Source organism: Diabrotica virgifera, chromosome 10, assembly GCF_917563875.1.
Source record: "Diabrotica virgifera virgifera chromosome 10, PGI_DIABVI_V3a".
NCBI classification, from domain to species: domain Eukaryota; kingdom Metazoa; phylum Arthropoda; class Insecta; order Coleoptera; family Chrysomelidae; genus Diabrotica; species Diabrotica virgifera.
Genome location: NC_065452.1, coordinates 52,776,785 through 52,804,170, shown reverse-complemented (window position 1 = coordinate 52,804,170; position 27,386 = coordinate 52,776,785). Strand labels below are relative to the sequence as shown.

General features: G+C 32.0%; 1 protein-coding gene across 4 annotated transcripts in view; it reads right to left on the bottom strand.

Annotated features, from left to right (window-relative positions):
• Positions 1 to 27,386, bottom strand: part of LOC114339556 (glutamate-gated chloride channel) — a 485,597-nt gene that overhangs the window by 340,346 nt on the left and 117,865 nt on the right. The window lies entirely within an intron of this gene.

The window sequence follows — 27,386 nt, the reverse complement described above, 5'->3', positions numbered from 1 at the left end:
TAGTATTATTTTACCTAGAAGATAAACTACTGACCTACAAATCTACTATTGTGACTGTCTTTGAATTACACGTTGTTGCGAGACTTCAGTTTGCATATCAAAATGTATTTTCGTTTTTTGGTCAATGGCTTAATTTAGAAAAAAATGTTATAAGACTTTTTTGCTTTACATTGTGCCTTCTACCAATACGGAACGCACTATATTCGGGGACACCCTGTATACGGTATGTAGCAAAATAAACAGTACAGTACCTTTCAAAATATTTTAGAAAACCTTAATCTTAAGCCTTAAGCTTATTACAAAGTCATTTGTATTTGAATGGTGTGGTTAAGTTTTCGATCCAGGTAGAAATTAGCAAATTTTAGTCTATTGTACCTTTAATTATTATACCTGGTATTCAGTATGTTCACTACTCGAAATTTAACGATCCTACTCAAATACAAGTGGCTTGGTAATAGGATTAACATACAGTTTTTTAAAATATCTTGAAAGGTACTATACTGAAATTCGCATGCCTCAAATGTATATGTGTCATGCGCCGAAATGTACTGAGTTGTTTCCGAACGTCGTTATAACGTATGTGAATGTCGCGTAAATGTTAGGTGCTTCACGATGGTTCTCAGTTTTGCAGAAATTTTTGAAGTTATACTTCTTTACGATCGAGAATGAAATTTTATAATGCCGGGCGCATGCGCACACAGACAGTATGTAGTTCGTTGCTAATATTTCAAGATATGTATTGTTATGGTCTGCTTTCTATTACTTTTATTTCAATTGAGTATTTATTTAATTAATTATTGAATTGACGCAAATCATACATAAACAATTAATAAAAAATCTCAGGGTGCCTTTTTGTCATAAAAATTAACTAAAATTATCTTAGGTTATACTTATCCTTTCTCGTGGCTTCAGTATCTCTTAGTTGATCCTAATCGGGATAAAATAGGAGAAAGAAATAAATAGAAAAATCATAAATAAGCACATACAAATACCTTTATTATCAAAAGCAATGTTCTGAAAATTTATCAATTAAATCCTGTGGGCATAATTGTCCAAATGAAACTTTCACCATATAATTAATCTAATTTAAAGAAATATTTATCGCTTTGTTCCTGATACAATTTATAAAATAAGCTAAACAAACAAATTTAGGTATTTGCTTGCAAAACTACTTATACTTCCTATTAAATTATTGAAATGTTGGAACCTTAATTCATATGCTTTTACGCAAATATTTTAACTTCTGATTATAAAGAAAATCTATCACATAAGTTATTGACTGACCTTTTTGATTCACACACAATGATGTCTCCTCTTGACCCAAACAGCTCTTCCTTGTTGATTATGTTAGGCTACCAATCAAAGCCCTCTCCCTTCTCAGCATCAATCCAGCAGCATACCAGCAACTATTTCTCCAAAACACAAGCCAGGCCGCTTTTGACCAGTACTCTTTCAATAAACTCCAAAACTCTCTCCTCTCTTTCTCTCAATAATAATCTCCTGAGACCCAAGTATCTTTTTTACTTGGTGTCACAAATAATTTTAATAACGATAAATCTTGTAACTTACTCTCGTGGACTTTACAGAATCAAAGAGGTATTTCTTCTCGATTTGATTTGTCTCTCGTTCCACTTTTCAGCTACTCTCCACTAACAAACAAAACCACTAGTACTTGCTTCTGAACTATCCAAGAAAACTTTTCGACTGCCCTTCTCGGATGCCGGCTACACAATATCCACTTTCTTTTCCAAACTGTCTCAACATTCAAACTTCCCTTTCCCCATTCCAAATTGTCAAGTCAATCAGAAACATTTTTCTTTTTCATTCGAAAAACCCAGGCATTCTTTCAAACAATACTTCTACTCATCCTAATCACTTTCCGGAAATTATACAAATATTCTTGTGCTTAAGCAAACAGACTTAAAATTCCAAATCTCTCTACCTTTATTTTTCTAAAAACTAATAATTACAGCTACCTGTGGATTTTACCTTCCCGTAACAAATAATCTTTTTAAATTATAATCCGAAATAAATTGTCATTTCACTTCACTGTATTTACAAATGTCTTTAAGGTTTCAGGGAAAAACTTATTAAGGAGAAACCCACTGCGTAAAAGCTACCTTCTACTAAATAGTTACAAATCAATATACAGGGTGTATCAAATTTATGTGCCCGCGTTATAATTAAAAATTTTAATTTTTACTCCATCTTTGATTGATAAAGTGATACATAATAGTATGTATTATCAGCGTTGTCAGCGCAAATAAGCCATTAAAAGGATATATTAGTGTTTTTAGTAAATGTATTAATTTATTATAATTTTTGTGTCTTTGGATTTGTTTTCCTCGGGAATAAGATATTTTATAATAATAGTAAGTATATTTAAAATATTTTTGTATACTTCACTTGGTCTATTAAATTTGTCAGTATTTATGGGAAATCCTGTAACCTGTCAAAGCAAAGGGAATATAGCTCAGTGGTAGAGCCTGTGACCGGAAATCTAGAGGTCCCGGGTTCAAATCCCGGACGATTCATATTCTTTTTTTTATTTTTGGTATCGTTTTAATAAAAATTTTTTAAAAGTGGTAGGTAAGAAAGTTAGTTTAATATTTAAATAAAATACAAATAACCTGTTAAGTATATTTATTTCTTTGAAATTATATAATAGAAGTATAACTTCTTACGTGCGTACAAAATACACACATAAAAGAATAAACTAATTAATAATTAATATGTAATTTAATGGCTAACTGTGCTACTATTATTAAAATAAGATCTGGTCAAAGTTCTTTCGTAAAGTTATTATATTTCAACCGCCTAATTCACTGCTCAATTCATACTAGTCCGCGAAAAACAAACACAGTAGCACTTTTAGAGTTTAAAGGTCACTAAGTAGGACATGAACTGGGGATGTTTTTTTAGTACTAATCAATTTAATAAATAATTAGTGTTTGCGTGACGTGTAGCTTTTAAAATATAAGCGAGACACAATATATTGATACTCTAAAACAAAACGTAAATATTTTGTGTATTTTGTGGTGTCTAAACTCATTCTTTTGACTAACTCACAATTGCGTCCAAGCTCATGGATAACTAAAACTAATAAATGCGCGTCTAGATTCAATGGATTATAAATTGATACTTTTATAACACAAATACGCGGGAGTTGTGACACTAAGACTAATAAATGTGTTGTTTAAACTAGTTGGATTCTAACTTCATACTAACTGCATTCAAATTGTAACTAACTCGCCTTTCAAGGGTTCGGGTGACTCTTTTGTAGGTAAAACCACCTCTTGAAGGTAAAAATTATTTTACTACCCCAGAGTCGTAGCAACACATAGATAAATTTTTTATATTTTATCCAGTTAATACTCGACATAATACATATTCTAGGTGTTTTTACACATTTTGCCTTTTTAGGTAAATTCCCCCTATTTGTGCCCTTTTTTTTTAAACTTGAGGCTTAACTATTGGGGAATCCCCAAAATTTTCGCTTGTTTAATAAGCAATTATTAGTTGCACAGTCGGTTACTATATCAAAAATGAGTTTTGTTGCGTATGCCGAAAAGTAAAGAACACATATTTTAAAAAGTTTTAGACGTTTATTTAGAGAGATGACTTGTAAGTTAAATGTATGGATCGGACCATATTCGGAGCTTTCTCAAGAAGGAGACGGAGCATTTTGTAAACCGTGCGGCAAATCGATAAGGCATAACAAAATTCTAAAATGGTATTAAAATTCTAATGATTGATATTTTTGTAAATTCTCAGATTTCAAGTAGTAAAAAGTATTTTATTGATCAGAATTGTGGAACTGCACGTCGTAAACGTACTTCAAAAAAATAAAATTTCTCTAAGTAAGTTTAAGCAATTGAAAAAAGGAGGAAGCCACTTTTAAATTTTATTTATGCTAGATTAGAAGTAGTGTTGCCCAAAATCGGTCTTGGTCTTGCAGTCTTAGTCTTGTTCTTGCGTTTTCGCAACAACTTGTTCTTGTTATATTATATAAGCCAAGGGTGACTGGACAATGAAAAAATGGGCTGCTAAACAATAAATAGATTAAGTACACGAAAATATACCCAAAACAATATACACACTTTTCCAAATTGTCAAAGATTAAGCGATAACAAAAATTGCAATTTGGCCATTTTACAGTGTGTCACCGCCAACAGTGAATGAACAATGAAAAGTAACTTGAAACCAAAAACAAAGCTACTTTGTTGTTATGGAATACGGCGGCAAATATTATAGATAAAAAATCCATTACACAAAAAGGTCTGTTTCATCACTGTTTCAAAGCGTTTTATTAGGGAAATTGTAGAATATTTTGTTCAATTTTTTAAATGGAAGTTTTGTTTCGACATGCAGCGCCGGGGCCCCGTATAATTGATACGGCGCGGCGGTAGCTACGCCTTTGCTCAGCAGCCGACTTCTTTGCTCTGAAGTTATTAATTGTCCTGATTTTGAGAATAGTCGTCTTCTAATCATATTCATATAACACAACATTCCTGCGTTGCAACGCCTAGAGTAATATCGAATATCGTATCCAAACTTTTTAAAAATATGTCACCTTAGCACTTATATTTCTCCAAGAAATTAACGCACCACCCATCTTTATTTATACGTCCATGGCACCATACCACCTTAAAACGGGGCATTTTTAATGTCTCAAATTTCCTAAACCTGTTGTTATTTAAATTTAAGTGATTTTTTTAATATTTGGTCTTATTCTATTCTTTATAAATATCGCAGTAATAATACATATTGTTGGTAGACAGGTCAATTATTGTCAGTGTATACCTGGTGTATCAATCAAACTGTGTTTTTTCTCACTCTGTGGAATATTCTAGCATTATGCTAACTTATTATTCTAGCATGCAATAATAGCATACTGAAATTAAAGCCCAACTAAAGCCTCATATTATCTTAATATTATGTTTTTTATTCATTCACTTATATTGGATAATAAAAAAGTTAGGTACTTTTTTAACTAGCCATGTTTTTCATCAATACAGAATGTTTTTAAATAAGTATGGCAAACTTTAATGAGCAATTCTGCACGAAAAACTAATGACAGTTTACTTTATAAACGTTTACTTGTAAACACCACTGCGCTTACAAAGCATGAGAATGGGAAGAAGCATAAATTTGACTTCGATAACATCAAAGTCTTAAAACCGAGAAAAATAAAAAAAAAGAGGGAAATATACGAATCGATTGAAATAAAAAGAAACACCAATGCTATCAACGACAAAAAAGACACTAACAACCTAAATAGAAAATGATAATTATAACACCCGAAACAAAACAAAAACCTCCTAAAGTCGTAACAAACATCCACTTTGCAATATTTTATAACAACATAAAAGATACGTCACTGTACCATAATTAATAATTAATAGTAATTACTATACCATCTAGCAATGAGATAACAGGTTTCACATTTTATTCTGTATATGTCCATTATTGTGAGTGTGTCGATTTACGTGTAGGTAAGTTTTTGAACATGTTTTATAATAACATCTTGTATTCATTTGTATGCATTTTTAGAATCTTGACAAAGGTGAGAGATATCCACCGAAACGTCGATTTAAATGGAAAAATAAAATCTAATTCCAAATTTTTTAACATTATTCACTGAACCTAAACCCAAGAAATACAAAATTTAATTAAATATAGTATGGTTCAAGAAACTTAGAAAAACAATATATTGGCATGGGTGAAAATATGCCTTACTACCGTAGTATTGAATCTAGCTACGGACGATCAACCGTTCTACAAATGAAACTATAGCAAAAGTTGCTAACAAAACAAGCCAACCTAAAAAACCGAAGAATATTTCTTTTACGCTGTAAAACCTGTGATTTAGTACCAAAGTTTTTAAATACAGTAGAACCCCGAAAATCCGAACTAATTGGGGGGACAGCTTGTTCGGATTCCGAAAAGTTCGGATTATCCGAAAGTTAGCCTTAACTAGTAGGTCAAAGCTTTCATTGTGATTTTGAGTAGCCAAACGTTCTCGCAAGAGTGTGGACCATATTTTTGGACTCAAGTTGACTACGAGAGAACCAAAGTAAGTTTGTGTTTAACCTTTATAAACACTTTATAAACCTAGATATTAAAATATAATATTTATTTTTAAGAAATTTTAAATGTCAAAGTCCTAGTAATCCTACATTGTCCAATTTTCTGGCTTTACTCTGTATAATAAACATGTTTTTAAGTTTTTGTCTTGAATTTTAAAAAATTTTTCACTTTCCGTTGGTTCGGATTTGCCGAAAGTTCGGATTCGCGGGGTTCGGATTTACTGGGTTCTACTGTATAAATATAAACCATATACATTTTACATCTGTAAACCTTGCACGTAAATTCGAGAAAAATGTTTTTAATCTATTTGTAAAACAAGTTTTAAATTTACTTATATCTGACACTGTTATCTCATTAAAAACTCTAAACTGTGAACTCATTAGGAAGGAATCAAGTTTAATTAATATATTACCACCTGATATTTTTAATTCTTTTAAGAATGAATGTTTAAAACAAAGTGAATATATTTTTAATAAAATTCAAAACCAGAACACCAAAAAAATACATAATTTACTTTTGAAATCAAATACGACTGAAAGCAATTTGGAGAGGTCTTGGGTTGACAATTTAACTGACGTCGAAATACCCAGTGACGTACAGGAGATTTTAAGTTTAGGAGATAACTTTGCAGTTCCTATTCATAATAAAAACGAAATTCCTATATCTGATATCGTCTGCTCGATTGAAAATTCAATTTCTAATTTAAATGGAGATGCACAACATCAAATAAGAACAAAATGTTGTAACGTTTTAACCAATTTTAAAAATAAAAATAAATATGCATTTGAAGATAAAATATTACATAAGAAAATTCAAAAGACCAAAGCTTTCTTGAGGGAAAATCCGAATGTAGTTGTACTAAAACCAGACAAAACCAACAAAACCGTTATAATAGAATCTAATGATTACGACAATAAAATGAATGATCTCTTAAAAGACGAAGCCACATATCGTAAACTTAAGAATGACCCCACCAACATTTTCCAAAAAAGAAATAATGATCTGATTGACAGATGGGACAAAAATAGTTATATATCACCAAATACAGCAAAATCACTTAAGCTACACAATGCTATTCCACCAAAAATTTATGGATTACCTAAAACACATAAGAAAGATGTACCTCTACGTCCTATCGTTTCTTGCATTCAATCACCATTCGAGAATCTTTCAAAGTTCTTAAAAAACATTATTTCTAATGTCACAAATAAAAATCCTTATTACATTAAAGATTCCAATGATCTTATTTCTAAAATTAAAAATATTCATATTCCTGACAACTATATGTTAATATCTTTAGATGTCGTTTCACTCTACACTAATATCCCAATAAAACTTGCCACCGACATCATTAAAAAGAAGTGGAATGACATAAAAAAGTACACTGACCTCCCATTGCAAGAATTCCAATCATCTGTAGAGTTAACATTAAACTCAACATACTTTTTATACAAAGACGAAATATACCAACAAATCGATGGATGTGCAATGGGTGCAAGTATTTCCAGTGTCATCGCTCAGCTGGTTTTGGAAGATTTAGAAGAATCTGTCATAGATCACTTAGATTTTAATATACCATTCTTCTACCGCTACATCGACGACTGTGTATGTGCTATCCCAACTAATAAAATCAATGAAATTTTAGACAATTTCAACTTCTACCATCCAAAACTAAAATTTACTTTAGAAATTGAACAACATAATAAAATAAATTTTCTGGATGTCACTTTACATCGTACCAACAACACAATAAAAACTATGTGGTTCACAAAAGATACGTGGTCTGGACGATATCTTAACTATAGATCTCATCATCCGTTCTCCCAGAAGAAGTCCGTAATTATAGGTCTTGCTGACAGATCTATTAAACTGACAGATCCAGAGTACAGACCAATTGCAATAAAAAAAGCAAAAAATGCACTCCTAAGCAATGATTATCCCAAACATTTAATCGAATCGATATTCAAATCTAGACTAAATAAATTTTACAACAACACTAATAACAACAAAAGCAACAACACCAAAACTATATATACAACCCTGCCGTATATAAATGGTTTATCTGAACAACTGATACATCTTTTAGCCAAACATAACATAACAGTGGCTCACAAGGGCAACAACCTTTTAAATAAATATTTTACCAAATTGAAAACAAAGACTCCAAAACTTAAAAAATCACATGTTGTTTACGAGATACCATGTACTAACTGTGAAGGTGTCTACATCGGGCAAACCAGTCAACTGCTTCAATCTAGAATTCGTTCCCACAAATACGATAAAAACAACACCACTGCGCTTACAAAGCATGAGAATGGGAAGAAGCATAAATTTGACTTCGATAACATCAAAGTCTTAAAAACCGAGAAAAATAAAAAAAGAGGGAAATATACGAATCGATTGAAATAAAAAGTAACACCAATGCTATCAACGACAAAAAAGACACTAACAACCTAAATAGAATATATTACAATCTCATTTAAATAATGATAATTATAACACCCGAAACAAAACAAAAACCTCCTAAAGTCGTAACAAACATCCACTTTGCAATATTTTATAACAACATAAAAGATACGTCACTGTACCATAATTAATAATTAATAGTAATTACTATACCATCTAGCAATGAGATAACAGGTTTTACATTTTATTCTGTATATGTCCATTATTGTGAGTGTGTCGATTTACGTGTAGGTAAGTTTTTGAACATGTTTTATAATAACATCTTGTATTCATTTGTATACATTTTTAGAATCTTGACAAAGGTGAGAGATATCCACCGAAACGTCGATTTAAATGGAAAAATAAAATCTAATTCCAAATTTTTTAACATTATTCACTGAACCTAAACCCAACAAATACAAAATTTAATTAAATATAGTATGGTTCAAGAAACATAGAAAAACTATATATATATATATATATATATATATATATATATATATAGTTTTATATATATATATATATATATATATATATATATATATATACGTCTTCATATCAAGGCGAGATCCGACTAAATCGAGGACAACCCGAGATCCACCAATAGGAAATTAATTATTGGAGTATATTGTTCATAAGTATCTTTATAATTAACATATTAATCATGGCACACTTAGAGGGGAAAAGATTTTTGTACTTAAATTTTTCTGATAAATTTACAGCGAAACGAGATCCGTCGCTGAAAAGTAAAGGGGAGGACTTATATACGAAATTTTAGATATTTACCGTTCAACGCGAGATCACACACTGATGCCAGCTCTAAAGAGTATTAGTCGAGCGGTTGGAGCTCGTGTTGTATTGTATATTTCCCACGATATAAAGATATATAATGGGCGTAACTTTTAAGTATCTCTTCTTTTGTGTCTTTAAAGTCTACGATTGACCTTTCAGAAAGTTCCTTAGTTTTATTACATACATAAGGGTGTGAAAAAAGAAAAAGAATACTTGACAAATAATAACCATTTAATAATGATAATTATTTGCAATACAATATTTTAAAACTATACATTAATATTCTTAAAAAACACTTACTACGAAACCAAAATGTAATTATTATATTCTTAAATAATACAAATTGTTACAAAATAATTATTTAAATGATTGCTTGTTTTAAAAATACATTACAAGAAAGTAAAATTTTTTATAAATATTATTAAAGTTTAAAAAATAAAATAACTCAATATGTAATTATTATTTGATAGTTAAAAAATGATTTTAAGTAAAATGATTTAAAAGATAAAAAGAAACACACATAATTTTCAGGGTCAACTCCTAATTGCATGAAAATTTGGATTTAGATTCTACCCATACCCACTTCAAAGTTGAATTTGTGCCGTTGATTGCTTTTACTTGGAGGGTGAAAAAATATACGTTTAAAATAAGTCCGGAAACAGATCTGACTAAGTTTAAGCAACTTTTGTTCTATAGAGTTTTTTTAACTTAGGTACTAGGTTAATTTGGTAGTAGGTACTAGAGTCACTTGCGACTAAAAATATTTACTTTTCAACAAAAAAAAACACGTTTTTCGGCGGTTTTTCGCAAATACTCAAAAAGTAAGTATTATATCGAAAAAATATTCTTGGAAAAAATGTAGCATATAAAAAAAACGAAAAAATGGTATATTCTTAGTCTATAGAACCAGTAAAAGTAAATTTGTAGCTCATAAAAAAGACGATCTTATCCTTCAAATTCCAAATCAAATATTTTAACGTGGTACATAGTACCAAAAAATGAAGCTCTTTTCGGGGAAAACCCATTAAAAATGTTTTAAAGTGTTAACAAAAAGCTTTATTTTATTTTATAAAAGTTATATACAGGTAGGAGAGACAACGGAACGAATTTTCGAACGTTTAAACAGACGACATCCCAGATTTACCAATTTCTGGACAATTGATCCAAAGGCTGGATTCTAACAACGAAACAGTTGTGGATTTTCAAGTTTTCAATGAGAGTTAGAACGAAAAAACATTAGTGACCTCGAGTATGATGGTTTGGAGAATTTGGCTGGTTATATCTGCCATAAATTGAAGGACTCCAGTATTCAATCCGAAGATGTTTCAACGTACACGTGGGTTGATCATTTGCGTGAGTGTGGTTTATGTAAACCATCAGACACTCTCTTGTCATATATTAAGTAACTGGACACAATTTTTCCTTCCACATGAATGGTGATTCCATTTTGGTAACTAAAAATTATTTAGAAAACCTTATGTCCAAAAGTGTAACTGTAGACTGTTCTAACAAAGCGAACAAGTTATTTTTTAGGTCTCGGATGTACTTCCGAATTAAAGAATTAAACAAGTCTCTTAACAACCTGACATTGCGTAAAAGAAAAATTATGAAAAGTGCTACATAGTTGCTGTATGTACGTCTATTTCACATGCACAAAATTTAAATAAAGTGCATGGCATGAAAACTGTAAAACTTATTTTTGTCTTTTCCAAGCCTCTTATTTAAATCTGATGAAATACATTATTTAAAAAATAAAAAATTTTGTATTTTTATCAATCCATTAAATTTATGGTTTTATTTTGGGGCTTTTCTTCCCCTTGGTAAAAATTATATTTACTAATGTGTAGGCCACTAATCAATTTTTGCCAACTAACGAAATATAATAATTTTAGTAGATATCGATTATATGAATATTTTTATTTTCCGGATACCAATATAATCAAGAAACTGGGAACTTTACAAATAACTGAAAATCAATTTAAATAAAAGTAAATAGTTTAATAATTTTCCTCTAAACTATAAAAATCACTTAGTTTCTTTTAGTCATAATTCATTCATTTGTACTATTCTCAAATTTCATTCGCGTTCGTATTACGAACGCATAGACGGGACTATGCTTTACTCTGTTGTTAACGTCATGCGCCAATCGGACGAGCTTACGTAACTAGAATATCAGGGTGTGCATATTTCCGGGTCCCGGTGAATTCGTATCTATTTTAATCCCCATCCTAATTACAGACCAACTGGCAACTCTGGTGCGCAGGTAATTTTTAAATAACGCATTAACTACCGGTGAATTGGTAACTTTCATTTTTTAAGTATTGTTGATAATCTAATATCGGTATTCCAGGTATTTAGCGCTGCACTCCTAGAAAATGGAAAAAATGTCACAGGTAGTGAAACCGATGATGAAACGAAACGCAAAAGAGAAAACTTGGATGATTGTTTTAATAGAAGTAAAATTAAAAAACGGTCACCAAGCAAAGCAGGCAACGAAAACAAGGAAGACATGGAAAATGTTATGATTACAATAATGAAAGAGCTAATGAATAAAAACGATGAAATGCTTCAGGAAATAAAACCAATAAGGAAAGAATAACAACAAACCAATAAAGAGTTAATGGGTGTAAAAGCAGAGAAACAAAAACTAAAAAAAGAAGTAAAACAGCTACATGAATGAATGGAGTAACTGAAGAAATTTAGCAAAAAGAAAAGCTTGATCGTAACTGGGTTGAAAGTAAAAACAAATGATTATAAGAAATTAAAAGAAGAAATGGAAAATTTCAGAGCCCAAGAGTTGCAAATACAAATAAAACTAAGAAGTGCAAAAAAAATAGGAGAAACAGTATGCGCAATAGAAACAGAAGCCCTCACGGATAAAATGGAAATCCTAAACAAGAAACGTAAACTAAAACAGCATAAAGATTGTATCTATATAAACAACGATTGGGCATCGAAAGAAAAAGAAATACAAAAGGAAATAACTAAAATAGCAAAGGACGAAAGAAGCAAAGGTAAGCAAACGAAAATCGGCTACAAGAAATTAATAGTGAATGGCAAAATCTAGATATGGGACGAAGAGAGAGAACAGCTGATAGAAAATTCAAAAAACTAATAAACGAAGAACAGCGGCTGAAATATGATATTGACATGGTAAAAAAAGACTCGGAAATGCAAACGGTTAACGAAAACAAAATAACGCACACAAAATAAAGAAAGAATCTCAATAAGACGAAAAGAACAAAACCCATTAGAATGGGCTCTTGGAATATTAGAACCATGCTGGCAGCAGGTAAGATGCAAGAAATAGCTCTTGAAATGAAAAAATACCAACTAGAATTCCTAGCCGTACAGGAAATACGATGGAAGAAAGAAGGAAAAATTGAGAAGAAAAACTTTAGCATGTATTATTCGGGAGAAAACAAACAGGGAACGAATGGTACGGCATTTATGGTGAACAAAAAAATGAGGGAAAAACTGATACAATTCAAAGCAGTTAATGAAAGGATATCTTACATAAGAAAATAAACAAGCCCACATCTCGATAGTCAATTGCTATGCACCCACCGAAGAAGCAAACCAAGAAGATAAAACAGAATTCTAAGACATCCTGGAAGAAATCTGTGAAAATATTCCGAGGACTGACATATTAATAATATTGGGTGATTTCAATGCAAAGATCGGAAAGGAGGACTATAATCGTAATGTAGCTGGCAAAGAAACCATTCATGAAACTACGAATGATAATGGAGGAGAAATCTGCAACCTAGCAGCAGCAACAAATACATATATAGTTAGTACTGGGCATAAACATAAAAAAGAAAACAAAATAACATGGATGATACCAGGAAGAATGGATGGAAACCAAATAAATCATACTCTAATTTCGAAAAAGTGGACACAAATAGTACAAGACGTAAGGTCATATAGAGGGGCAAATGGAGGCACTGACCACATATTGTTGATAGCTAAACTTAAGATGAAAATAATCAAAGCAAATAATCATAAGGAAGGAAAAAGAAGGAAATGGAATATAGCCAATCTAAAACGCAAGAAACAAAGCAACAATATACAGAACAACTGGAACAGAAATTGGGTTAGTACGAGCACATAGAAATAGAAGGAGAATGGAAAAACATAAAGAACAGCATAATAGAGACAGCAGAACAAATAATAGGATTCCAAAAAAACAAAGAATCGAAAGAATGGTTTGATGAGGAATGTCACCAAAAAAGTCAACTGAAGCACCTCGCAAGAAATAAATGGCTACAAAGTGCCGAACAGGAACAACTGGACCAATATAGAAAAGAAAAACAAGAAGCACTGAAACTCTATAGAAGAAAGAAGAACACATGGATCTCTGAAGAAATGCAAGAATTAGAAACGAATAATAAAGACAACAAGAAATTGTTCGAATAGATAAAACAACAACACAGTACCAAAAAATCTGTCACAAAAATAAACAAAAAAGATTGGGAAAAACATTTCACGGACCTATACAAAAACGACAATAAGGCATATTCAGAGGATGTGGATATAAGAGATAACAGAGATGAAGAGGAAGTCGCACCTACTTATTAGGAATTCATGGAGGTATTAAAACAACTAAAAGTAAACAAAACACCAGGGCCAGATGAAATCAACAAAGAACTGATCATCAACGGCGGAGAGGAGCTCACGAAGCGAATGCACCAGTTAATGGTTACAATTTGGAAGGACGAAAGCATGCCCATAGAATGGAAAAACGGACACATCGCACCAATCTTTAAGAAAGGAGATCCAACTAAGTGCTGCAACTACAGACCAATTATGCTACTAAATACAACGTATAAGATATTGACCACAATTATAAGAAACCGACTAAATCAATACACAGAAAAAATTATAGGACCATATCAACAGGGTTTTAGAACAATAGATCAAAGGAAGATCAACAATAGATGCAATACACGTACTGACACAAACAATTGAAAAAAGCTATGAACATGACATAGAATTACACATACTATTCATCGACTTCCAACAGGCCTTCAACAGCATATACAGACAACAATTATTAAAAGAAATGAAAAAAATGGAGATACCGCCAAAATTAATAAGACTAACTAGAATGACAATAAAAGACAACAGCAAAAGTTAAAACAAATGAGGGCGATACAAATGACATCAAAATAGAACTTGTAAAGAAAAATAAGATAATAAGACAACAGACAACAGACAAATAGAAAAAGTAAGACAAGGAGACAGTCTGTCAACGACAAACGACACTATTTAATATCGCTCTAGAAGGAGTAATTAGGGACACAGGGCTGAAAAAGACAATTATTCAAAGCTCAACACAGATCATAGGATATGCAGATGAACTGGGACTGGTAGCACGAGATAAAAAAAGACTAGAAGAGGCACTTTTAACCCTGGTAAGAGAAGCAAAGACGAGAGGACTAATAATCAATCAGAATAAAACAAAATATCTTATAAGCACACGAGACAATGTAAACAGAATAGCAGAAATAAAGATAGGTGAAAATACATTCCAGAGAGTAGATTGCTTCAAATACCTGGGGGTGATGGTGGACGGCAAAAACGGAAGGAGTATAGAGATAAACGACAGAATCAAAGCAGGTAATAGACTATATTGGAAATATCACCAACTACTCAAGGACAAAAACCTGAGCAAAAAAAACAAAATCAAAAATATACACAGCAGCAATCAGATCAGTGATAGCCTATGGAGCAGAAGTAATGTGCCTTACGAAAAAAGACGAAGAAAAGTTAAAAATAATTGAGAGAAAAATTATAAGGATACATGGCCCAGTAAAGACAGAAACAGGGGAATATTGAAAGCTGATGAACCATGAAAGAATAAATATAAATAAAGGAGAAGATATAGTAAAATTCATTAAAGCACAAAGCCTCAGATGGTTTGGGCACACACAAAGAAGAGGGGTAGAAGAACTGATCAGGAAGATAATGAACTGGAAACCAGTAAAAAATAGACCAAGAGGAAGACCAAAAATTAGATGGGAAGATCAACTGCTAGACGATATATCAAAGATGGAAATTGCAAACTGGAGAGAAAAGATTCAGGACCGGAGAGAGTGGAAGAAGATAGTAGAGAGGGCAAAAAAACATCACAACCTATGAACTAAGACCTAAAGGAAAAGCGGACTAATTTACCGCGTCAAATGGATTAAAAGAGCTCATATTTGAGCGAACTATACTCTGACAAGAGTGAACGGTCCATATAATAATTCCAGGTATGTACCTGTATAAATTACCCTCCTTGAAGTTGGTGTAAAAGGTATTCACCATTTATGTATTGTCTTTTGGAAGGATTACTAGAGAAAATCCAAATAAATTTTGAAAAAATGGCTGAAATCGCTGAAATTCTTGTAACAGATTCCATAATGAGTGTACATGGGTGGTAAATGATTTTAAATTTCACTTAAAGAAAGTGCTAAAAAGTCTAAAACATTTATGGTACTGTTCTGCATCTGGTTTCCAGGCAACCTGTTATACCGACGGTTAGTTTTTTTAATATTTTGAGTAGTAACTATGTTGGTTATCAACAATTTGATATCAAAAATGCACATTTTGCCATTTTTTGTCTACCAGTAAGAAGAAAAATATTCAAAACAAAATTTAAGATAACCGCATTATAGAGCATGTAAAACAATTTAAACAAGGTTTTATAAATTTCGCTATACTTAATTGTTGCTTATAAAACTATAAACTAAGTCAGTTTAACGTTAATATAACTTATGTAAAAAATACAACTTATATCTCGATATTACGTGAAATAGCTCAAAGAAATGAGTAAAAATACATGGTTTTTATGACACTCAGTGTAACTACGTAACAATTGTTTTAGTTTCTATATGGACGGAATAACAAAATTTATGTAAATCTGACCAATTTTTTCTCAATTTAATTATTTTTTGACAATTTAAATGAAAAATAGCCGATTTTAAGAATTTTCGTCTATAAGTTACAATGTTTTACCAAAAAACTGAAAAAAGAACCGATTAGTTTATTGAAATAGCCTTAAAATGAGTTGAAGTAAAATAGAATTGGAGCTTTGTTTATCAATAAACATTAACTATTCAAATTTATTTCTTACGTTTTAAGCTAACTACCTGAGGTACCCCTAAACCCTAAAAATGTCATCAAAAGGACGATTTTGAAGCTCTTCCGACTGGATTAAAGAAGCTATTATCGATTCAAACAAAAGTTGTGTATTTTTAATTCTAAATTTCAACTATTTAATTAAAAATAAAGTGTTTCAGTTGAAAATTCAAAGTTGCTACACCCACCGCTTTCGCAGGCAGAATAAGAACCCTGCTATTGCATAAGTATATAGATTTTGAAAAACCATTCAAAAAGCATTCCAAAGTTTTTTCGATATGCCGTCTAGTTCTCGAGATATTTGACAATCGCCTTTCTGGACAGAGCCCTTAAATAATGTAAACATTCTTATTCAAGCTAGACATAAGCCGAGTGAGAGAGCTGACCGTGAAATTCATTTGCGATGTTTCCAAATTTACCGGATCTCGGGTTGTCTGCAAAATATATATTTACGATATACACAACGGATCGCGCGCGCTGCCCTCTACAGCGGATTTAGTAGAACCACTGCAATATAAAATTCACCAAAAGGGGTGCAAAATGAGGTCCAGACAAAAATCGATTTCCTTGTACCCTAACCATTGTTACATCGAGATGTCACTATATACACGTGAATACAAGGTGAGATCCAAAATCGGATCTCGCCTTGCAAAACGGATCTCATCTTGTATAGCTTATGATACAAACGGATCTCGCCTTGATATGAAGACATATATATATATATATATATATATATATATATATATATATATATATATATATATATATATATATATATATTTACTCCCAGCGTATGAAGTGAGCCACATATCAAAAGAAACTGCGGTTGAAGTGAGGTCCTGTACAAAGTGAGGTCCAGTATACGGACCTCACTTAGTCAGTCAATGTAAGACTTTTTCGTAGACATGTACTGATAGCAAACACTGTTTTTTTACAAAAAAAAGTGGGACCTCACTTTGTATGGTCCACATCAATTTTTAGTTCAGAGATTTTCCGCATAGAGGCGCTGACTTTGGCGTATATTTTCTAACCATGTATATTCTATGCCCTGTTGAATAACTTACGATACACATAGTGAGGACCATACAACTGGCAACATCTGTTCAACCAATCTTTAAAACAGTGGATCGTCAATCGTCGCATAAATTCAAACAGTACAAAAATGTTTAATACTTTAATCCTTTTTGAGAGCCTAGGCGCAAAATTTCGGTCGAGTTCTTTTTAAACGCATTTATTTTTTTCGAATCCTGAGATAACTAATAGGTATTTTAAAAAAATTTAAACGCAAAATAGAAAACTACATTATTCCCGAGGGCAGAAAGTCCCTTATAATGAACAAAAAGTTTCTTTTGAATGATATATTTAAAATTAAAAATCAGACTATTTTTTTTCACCCCTGTGACTTATTAAAATAAATATTTATAGAAGTTCTCAAGGACTTTCGACCATGGATAATACAGTAATATTTCTTTCTGCGTTTAAATTTTTTAAAAATACTTAAGGTTTTCTCAGTATTCGAAAAAAATGAACACATTTAAAAATAATTCGAGCGAAATTTTTGCGCATATGCTCTCAGAAAGGCTTAAAATACTATAAATTTTTGTAATCAGTATTTCAATAGTTATTTATGATATAAGTGTTAAAAGTACACGTTTAAGGCACGCATGTGAAAGTTTGCAGAATTAGCGACAGCGAGTTCTGCAATTCACATGAGTGCCTTAAAAATGCACTTTTTAACAGACATATCATGCAATATTTTTTCTACAAACGTAATTACAGGACAATATCTACAAAAACTTTTACTTGAACTTGACTGACATTCCATTTTTATATTTTTTTGACATTACATCAAAATTGCCTATACGATCAATACGAATTGCAGTGCCATAAAAATTTTAAAGCACTAGTGCCTTAAAGCAGCGCCGGATAAAGGGGCGGGCGAGCCGGGCGACCGCCCGGGGCGCCAGAATTTGGGGGCGCCAAATTTTGAGAGACGCTGATATATAAATATAATATTTACCCCCCTCCGTGGCTCAGTGGTAAGAGCGCCTGCCTGTGGATCTAAAAAATCCGAAAGGTTGTGGGTTCGAATCTCACCAGGGTCGGAAATTTTTCATTTATTATAAATTAATAAATGAATATAGTTTCTGTCCTCGTGGGATCGGTTCTCACCGGAGGGACCGCAGACGTTCGGATACAATTAGCGTCTCTTTGCAAAGACAATGACGTCGACATTGCAAAGTAACAAGGCGCTTACTCAACACACACTACTTACACATGACACTAGGTACCTAACTGTTCAAAATTACCGTACCTACCATGCCAATGGCCATTAGTTGTCGAGGCATTAGCTAAACAAAAAAAAATATAATATTTTTTACATTCATTATTTTTTTGGACTTTATAGATTATCTTTGGGCTAAGATTACTCCTAAGACAATTAATATTAAATAATTGTAACAATAAGAAAACTATTTCTAGCTCACAAAAATTCTCTAATAAAAATAATGCAACCTAAAAATTGTTATGGCTTTTAAAGGTCATTTGTCAGGTAATACCTATCACTTTTATGGTATTACAATGTTATACATACATATTTAAAATACACGAAGATCAGATTTACGAAGTATCAACAAATTTATGAATAGTCAGTGATATTATTATACTGCTGCTTGTCATTATAGCCTCAATGGTTAAATAGTTTTGTCTTCCTGTTCTGTAAACTTTGCTTTATCAACATTGTCGTGTGTCCGTGGGTGTGTAATTTGAAATAAAAAAAAACAAACCAGGTATATCTATATGAATTAGAATTGACAAGTTCTTTTTCATAATATGAATATATAGAAATTTATTTCGAATACTTTGTACGCGTTAAGATGTTTCACTTTTTGCATAAAAACGGCACGAACGACGTATGAAAAAAAGGAATAATAGATTTTTGTATATATCATAAATTGAACGAGTAATTCCAAAATGATTTGTTATTTGAAATATCTCAGTGGCGTACTATGTTTTTCTTTAAAAAAATTCACACCATTTCAACAGTAGATATAAAATTATTAATTTTATGTCAAAAAATGCGCAATAATTACCTCTTAAAACACATCCAATTTCATTTGCATATCTGAACCGGTTTTAGAACAATAAAGAAATCGTCAGTTTGTAAGAAAAATGTCAACACCCCATATCTCGGAAACGAAGTATTTGCTGACATATGCTTATAGAGCAAACTGTCATTATTTTTTCATATAGAATTACCCTTTAAAGTTTGTCGCATTTATTTAGAAACATCCTGTTTTTTCTTGACCACCCTGGATTTCCATAGTTTTTCCTGTATTATTTCACTTGACCGTTATTTTCAGTTCTTTCTGTTTTTCCAGTCCTGCAGGTTTCTTTTCTAATATTGCTTCGTCCATTTTATCTCTAAAAGATTTTCGGGGTCTGTCTCTCTTCCTTCTTATATACTCGATAGGTTATAATGTTAATATAATGTTATATGTTACATACATTTATATTGCAATTCAGTTTGCTCAATTTTCCTCCCGAAAAATTCCCCAACCAATTCAACCTATAAAAATTTTCCCATGTGCTTTCAAATTACCCTAAAAATGGGCGAAAGTACCCCAATCTGGCATCTCTGATTCGTCGCTCGTTGTAGACGGCGTCGGTGTATATTGCGTTGTCAATTGGGATATTCCCAAAACTCCCAAAAGTGATGATCCTACCGATCTACCGACAGGTCCCTAGGATCTATCGAGTTTAAAAAAATATCCAAATGACATATTTTACTTAAGAGGAAACAGTAGCGATCAACAGGTAGCGAAAACGCGTTCCAAGATTGCGGCTGTAATTTTGAATATTTTTTCGAGATATGTGGCACACGTATTCGTAATATAATAAAGAATGGCGGTACAGAGCCCAATTTAAAAAATATATTAATATGTGGAAATTACTCTGTAATTAAATACAATAGATATTAAAAAAACGAGCCTGTACCGCCACTAAGAAGAACAAAAAAATACACTTTCTTCAAATAAACTTTTTTATCCGATGCCTAGATTTTGTGTCATTTTGGAACTACTAAAATTTTTTATTTCATTAGTAGTTCCAAAATGACACAAAATCTAGGCATCTGATAAAAAAGTTTATTTGAAGAAAGTGTATTTTTTTGTTCTTATTAATGGCGGTACAGACTCGTTTTTTTAATATTGTATTTATTTACAGAGTAATTTCCACATATTAATATATTTTTCAAATTGGGCTCTGTACCGCCATTCTTTATTATATTATAAATACGTGTGCCAAATATCTCGAAAAAATATTCAAAATTACAGCCTCAATCTTGGAACGCGTTTTGGCTACCTGTTGATCGCTACTGTATCACCTTAAAAATAAATTCGATAAACCAATTCATCATTTATTGCCATCAAAAAATTTCAGTAGGTAGTATTTTTTAACACGTTTGTATAATACCTTTCATTTCCTAAGAATTATGTATTATTTAAAAATTACATAATGGAGATTCCTAATCGTATTTCGGTATTCACATTTCATACAAGAGTCTCAAAGTACTCATGTATAAACAATTTTTAGATGATTTTGGGAATATCGATTTCAAGCAGATCACATACCTTTTTATGTAAATATTCATGTGTTTCATAAAAGCTGATGTGACACTTTCGTCCAGTTCTTTATTAGTAAATAAAAGTTGAATTATGGTCGTTTGGGTTAATAATTACTTCGCATATTATTTATAATACATATAGTAGGGGAGCAACGTATGCTAAATGTGCAGTCACTCGAGCGCTTTGGGGACCTATTGGGTTGTGATTATTAGGTTCTAAAACCAAAAAAGTTAAGTAAAATTTTCCATTTTAGTGGGGACTTTCCATATTTTAATTTAATTTTCCATTTCCAACACCCGTTTTCTCCGATTATAGCGCCACCTATCCGTAATTAGAAAAAACGTTTCGAATAAAAGTTGCTTATTTTTACGCAAAGAATCCAAATCTGAAATAAAAAAAAGGAGTTCCTATTTAAGATTTTAAAGTAACCCTCCCCCACCTCCGTGGGGGTCGTGTTTGGTACCATTCGATAGATTTCAGAAAAAATATTCAGAAATTGTAGTGTATTACCTATAAGCAGTTACCGTTAAGCCGGGTCCAGACTATGTAACAAAACATGTTAAATAACAAAGTTTTGTAACTTGTTACAAAATTTTAAAAAAACAAGTTTTAAAACACAGTGTTGTATAACATTTTTCTGGTTATATAGCATGTTTTATGTTATCCAACAGATGTCGGTAAACATCAAAGAAAGTTATAAAACCGCACCGCGACTGATCTACACCTAAAAACATGTTATTGAAACATTCTCTGGCATAGTACCTACGCGAGCAGCAACCGTTGGAGTCATATCGCCTTGTTCATTCTGGAGTGATTGTGCTAGATTTTTCTTTGCTCTGTTCACGTAGGGTCATTTACGCGATGAAATTGTCGAAAGAACTGACTACTCATTTAATTGAGCTATTTCGTAAGTAACGAGTATTATGGGATTGCTATGGGATGAGCTACATTTATTGATTTAAAAAACAAATAAAAAACACGATGAATAGACTGAAATAGAAGTGAAAATAGATACAGAAACTGTAGTTAAAACTAATGCACGTACGCCTATAACTCAAGCCAACAAAAGAAAAGCAGTACGCGGAACCTTAACAGCAAATCGGTGCAAATCAACTCTAAATTTGACATAAATACTATTCTCTACAGAGCAGAGTGTTCAGACATAAAACCTGTAACATTCACTTCATTCGCTACACAGATGCAGACTGCTTCATCAGCTACTCAAACAGGCACTCAATCATACAATATATCTGAGCCTTTCTATTCCGTCCACTACACCTACATCCGCTACTTCTCCAGCTACACCAATTCAAACAGACAGTGACACTCAATCATGAACAGGTGAAGACGATAATACTGAGGAATTAAATTTTACACAAATGTTATACTTCCTCTCTGAAACAATGAGTAAAAAGTTTAAAAAATATACTTTGCTAATAATATAACTGTTAATCTTTCTCTTATTGGAATTGCATCTCGAAATGTCTTTCCTGCCTATTTTATGGCCGATGTCATTTATAAGAAATTCAAAATCAGAACTTTCTATTCTTAAGAAGTTTTTAAAACTGCCATCACATTTAATGTCTCCTGTCGATGGGTCTATGTCATCTCTTTCCAGATCAGCTAAAAGAGCTGTACCACTACCTATATTTTACTCGAGATGCTAATGAAGGACACATCCAAAATATTAATTTAACACGCCGGTGTCGCCTCCACAATATTACACAAGCTGCTGTTGCTATGAAGAGATCCTCCATACTTATATGACGCAATTCTATATACTACCTAACCTACCAGCTATCCATCTAAAATGCTGCAAAATTTATGCGCATGTTGTTGTTTTGTTTTTTGTTATATAGTCTGGATACTCATGCTATATTATACCAAGTTACATAACAAAGTTGTACAACAAATTTGTTGTACAACTTTGTTATTAGCATGTTTTGTTACATAGTCTAGACCCGGCTTTAGAAGTTCCCCGTTTCAGGAAAAAATATTGTCTTAAGAGCGATAGCCTAGTGACCTAGTGGGTAGACCTCGGATCTCGGATTCGTAAAGCAGAGGTTTCGATTTCAAATCCGGGGTGTGGATCTCCGATTTTTTTATTTATTGTTACTGCATTCATGTCTGTAGACAATGTTGCAATCTATTATGAGCACCATAAAAAAATATAGTAATAAAATAATAAATAAATATTTCAAAAAAAAACAAGAAAAAAAATACAATCACTGGAAGCGAAACTAAACAATACGGAAGAAGTATAACCACTGGATTCGGAACTGGATATGGAACTGGATAATATTAGAAAACTGATATTATAATATGTAAGCAGTACGAGCCTAGTAGGCCCATGGCTTGATGTACTATTCTTTTCCACTCCCTTTTGTCAGTCGCTTTTGTTTCCCAGTTCCTTAAGTTAATTCTTCTCATATCTTCTCTAACTCCATTACTCCATCGTGACCTCGGTCTTCCTCTTCGTCTTTTCCCTGCCAATGCACTAGATAGTACCATTCTGGGAATTCTAGATGGAATCATCCTCTGCACATGGTCCAACCATCTAAGTCTTTGCGCCTTAATTACTGCTAGTATGTTAGGATCTTGATAGAGCTCAGTTTCCCACCGGGTGGAACAACAACTCTTGATGTTTTTTTGTTGTGACCCATGTTTCAGAAGCATACGTTACTATCGGCCTTATTACGGTCTTGTAAGTTCTTAGTTTTGCTCTTCGTGATATATGTTTACTTCTTAACAACCCATTAAAAGCAAATATAGCGCGGTTGCCCGACATAATTTTCTTTTGTATTTCTTCTTCATAGTTAGGATCTCTTGTGAAGACAGTTCCTAAGTACTCAAATCTCTAAACTTCTTCGAATTTATACTGTGTTCCCTTCGCTGTTGTCATTGTTATGTATTGCCCCCGAACGAATTGCTTATTTGTTCATTCCATATACTTTGTTTTTGCTTCATTTATATACAATCCTTTGGTTGCTGCCCTCTCCTCGAGTTTCATGACTGTTTCTATAAGTTCTATTTTGCCCCTAGCCAAGATTACCAAATCGTCTGCGAATGCCAAGCACTGATGTTTTTTGTGGTAGATCAGACCTGTTCTATTAATGTTTGCTTCCTGTATAACCTTTTCTAGTAATATGCTAAACATTATAGACGGTAATGGATCACCCTGCCGCAGTCATTGTTTGACCTCAAAGCTTTCTATGATAGTATTGTTTATCTTGACTTTATCATACTGATATATCATACTGATATTGTTTAAAAACACTAATAATATTGATATAAAATGTTAATCAATTTTATTTATTGTTATAAGAATCAAAGGTAAATATGATTAGGCGAATGAAGCCTTAGGTTTCGCAGTCAATATCCCAACCACACACACATGTTGCAATCTATTTCAATACGGTTTATAGTACAAACTATATACTTAGTATTAAAATAGTCTGATATATTTTTTTAGTTGAGGACACTTGTTCACATTGCATTGTTTCAGGATAAGGTGAAATATCTTCAATAAATGGAAAAAAGCATGTATGTCATATATTATAATACTTTCTATACTCTTAATATGTAGTCTCGTATAAATTTGTAGTGACATGATTTTAAGTATAAGAACAAGAAGCTTGCAACAATTTTCAGAGAAAATAGAAAACTAAAACTATTTTAAAATGATTATTCGAAATAAAACATATGATCATATTCACTGTATTTGCCATCTAGTGGAATAACTGTAAAATTAAGTCAGTAAAAAAGGTACATTAAGTTTAATTAAATTAAGTAAATCATCTTGTATACTAAAATTAAGGTTGGAAAATTGTCGTTTCAAAATGAAAATCGACAGGGGCAACAGTACCTATACTAAAATACACTCTGTATAGATAATTATGTCAATGTTAATAATACTGGATAGAGAATTGAATATCCTTTCAAATGAGCTAGCACACGCCCCTATTCCCTATTTAAAAATAAGGGGTGGGGGAAATGGAAGGGAGGGGGTTGACAAATGACAGATATGTATGTACCGTAAAAACTGTGTTCCCCTTAGATCAAAAGTCGGGCTTTTATATTTATATGTTAAGTTCAATATAAATTTCACATAACTGAACTATCACTGTATCCTCCATTTTGATTATTATTGTTCTCAACTAACGCTATTTTCAAAATTCTTGCTTTCCTATCCATCTTTAACGTAAATTATTAAAAAATATAAAACTATTTCTTTATTAACGCTAGTCTCCGATAAGGCTACCGTGATTTAATGCTGAGGTACTAAAATGTTATAAAATTAACAAACAGTACGAGCAAGAACAAAGAGTCCACATCCTTCTTATAACTACAAGTGACTGAAACAACGAAACAATAATAATTCTTACTGTGTTATACAGAAAAAGGCAGTAGAAACGATTAATCTCATATTTATCGACAACACTGTATGGTCCTCACTTGATGAGCTGTAAGGAAATATACACGTAAAGTTGTCCTCACTTTGTGCGCATAACGAAAAAGTATATACAGTCTCACTTTAATAGCTGCGTGTAATGGCCTCACTTGGGTGGCAATATACTTGAACAATACGGGGCACATATACGTAATCTTTTTTGTGTATACTCGTCATTTTTTAATTGCTATTTACTTGTCAAGGTCACTATGAAGAGTTGAAACGATTATGTCTACGTTTTCTACCGGTCCTCACTAAGTGCGCGTAATGTCAGGACCTCACTTTGATATCTGTGCATAAATATATATATATATATATATATATATATATATATATATATATATATATATATATATATATATATATATATTGTTGTGGAAATGTTTTTTTAAGGAAATTCAAAAAAATTAAATTTATATCAACGACCATGAAATGATAGTTTTTCATCACCCTGTATATGGCCAAATTTGTTTAGAATTTAATTTTAATAGTAAACAAGTGTTTCGGAAGAATTAAAACGATTAGTGATAATTATTCGACGAAATGGACGGGACATTAACAAAACATTTCGGTGATTAGAAAGTGGAGAGAGCGTTGACGGGACAATAACGTTTTTCAGATCCTTCCGGGAAGGTATTTTAATGTGTTATACAAACTGTATTATTTTTAGTTGTTAAAGTAGAGAGTAGAAAATAACTAATTATGATTTTCCTTGAAATTTGACAAATTGGAAAAAGTTATGTGAACGAATATTGGGTTTCTTAAGAAATAAATGGTTTGAGAGAGGTTGTTGTTTAGTGGACGAAAAATATCGGGAGAAGGGATAATGGATGTGAGAGTATGGATTTGAGAGAAAAATAAAGTCAGTGTGTAATGAACATCGAGAGAAGGCAGTCGAGTTTTTCAAAAGTGTAGAATCAGTGTAGAGTTGGTGTGATCAGCCATTGTGAGCAGAGTCAAGTTGAAACCAAATCGTCGGCCGGTTGAAGAGTTAATTTTCCTGGTCCGAGGGAGATTCCTTTGTTTTGTCTAGAACGAGTAGCTGATTATTATCCGTTTGTGCACAAGATATTCGAGCAAGTCCTGTGTGCTTTTCTTGGAAGCAGTTTTGACGAGGGGTATTTTTTCGCAACAACCAGAGAGTACGTGTTGAGAGAATCAAGGACAGCGCAATCCAGAAAACGAGGGAGTGAAGAATAAAAGGTTAGTCAAATCATTTGTCTGAATGGAGAAAAGTTATTTATATCAAGACCATATTTGTTTAATTGTTTATTGAACAATTTTTTTGTAACGCAGTTAGTCATTTCAAATTTGAGAAATCAATTCAAAAGAAGAAAAGTATAATTTCATTCAATTTAGTATGAGTAAATAAGAAATGAATTAAATAAATAATTTTGTCAAAACAAGGAGATATCAGAGTTAGAGGTTTAATTTATTAAGTTAGAGATTGTTGCAACAAAGTTAAATTTTAATATTTTTGAATCATATGTACACGGCATTTGATAAAAACAATAGATTACATTTATATGAATTTGAGTGTTGTCAATTTCCCTGTTTCTACCCTGGAAGAAGTAAGCAACTAGAAATACTAGAAGCCACAGATTACAGGTATTGTATCAAATACAAAATTAGCCCTAATAATAAAATTGATTGGAAAATTTAATTGGAATTTAGTTATGTCTTTACATAGGCAATAAATAAAATAATTGGATAATCAATCAAATTAAGATTTTGCTAATTAATCTAAATAAATAGAAAAGGTAGAGCATAACAAATGGCGTCCCAACTGATGGTGCATTAAGAAAGTATTTCTGGTTGCAACTTTGAAAGGGAAGACAGAGGAAAAGCAGGTTTTTGAA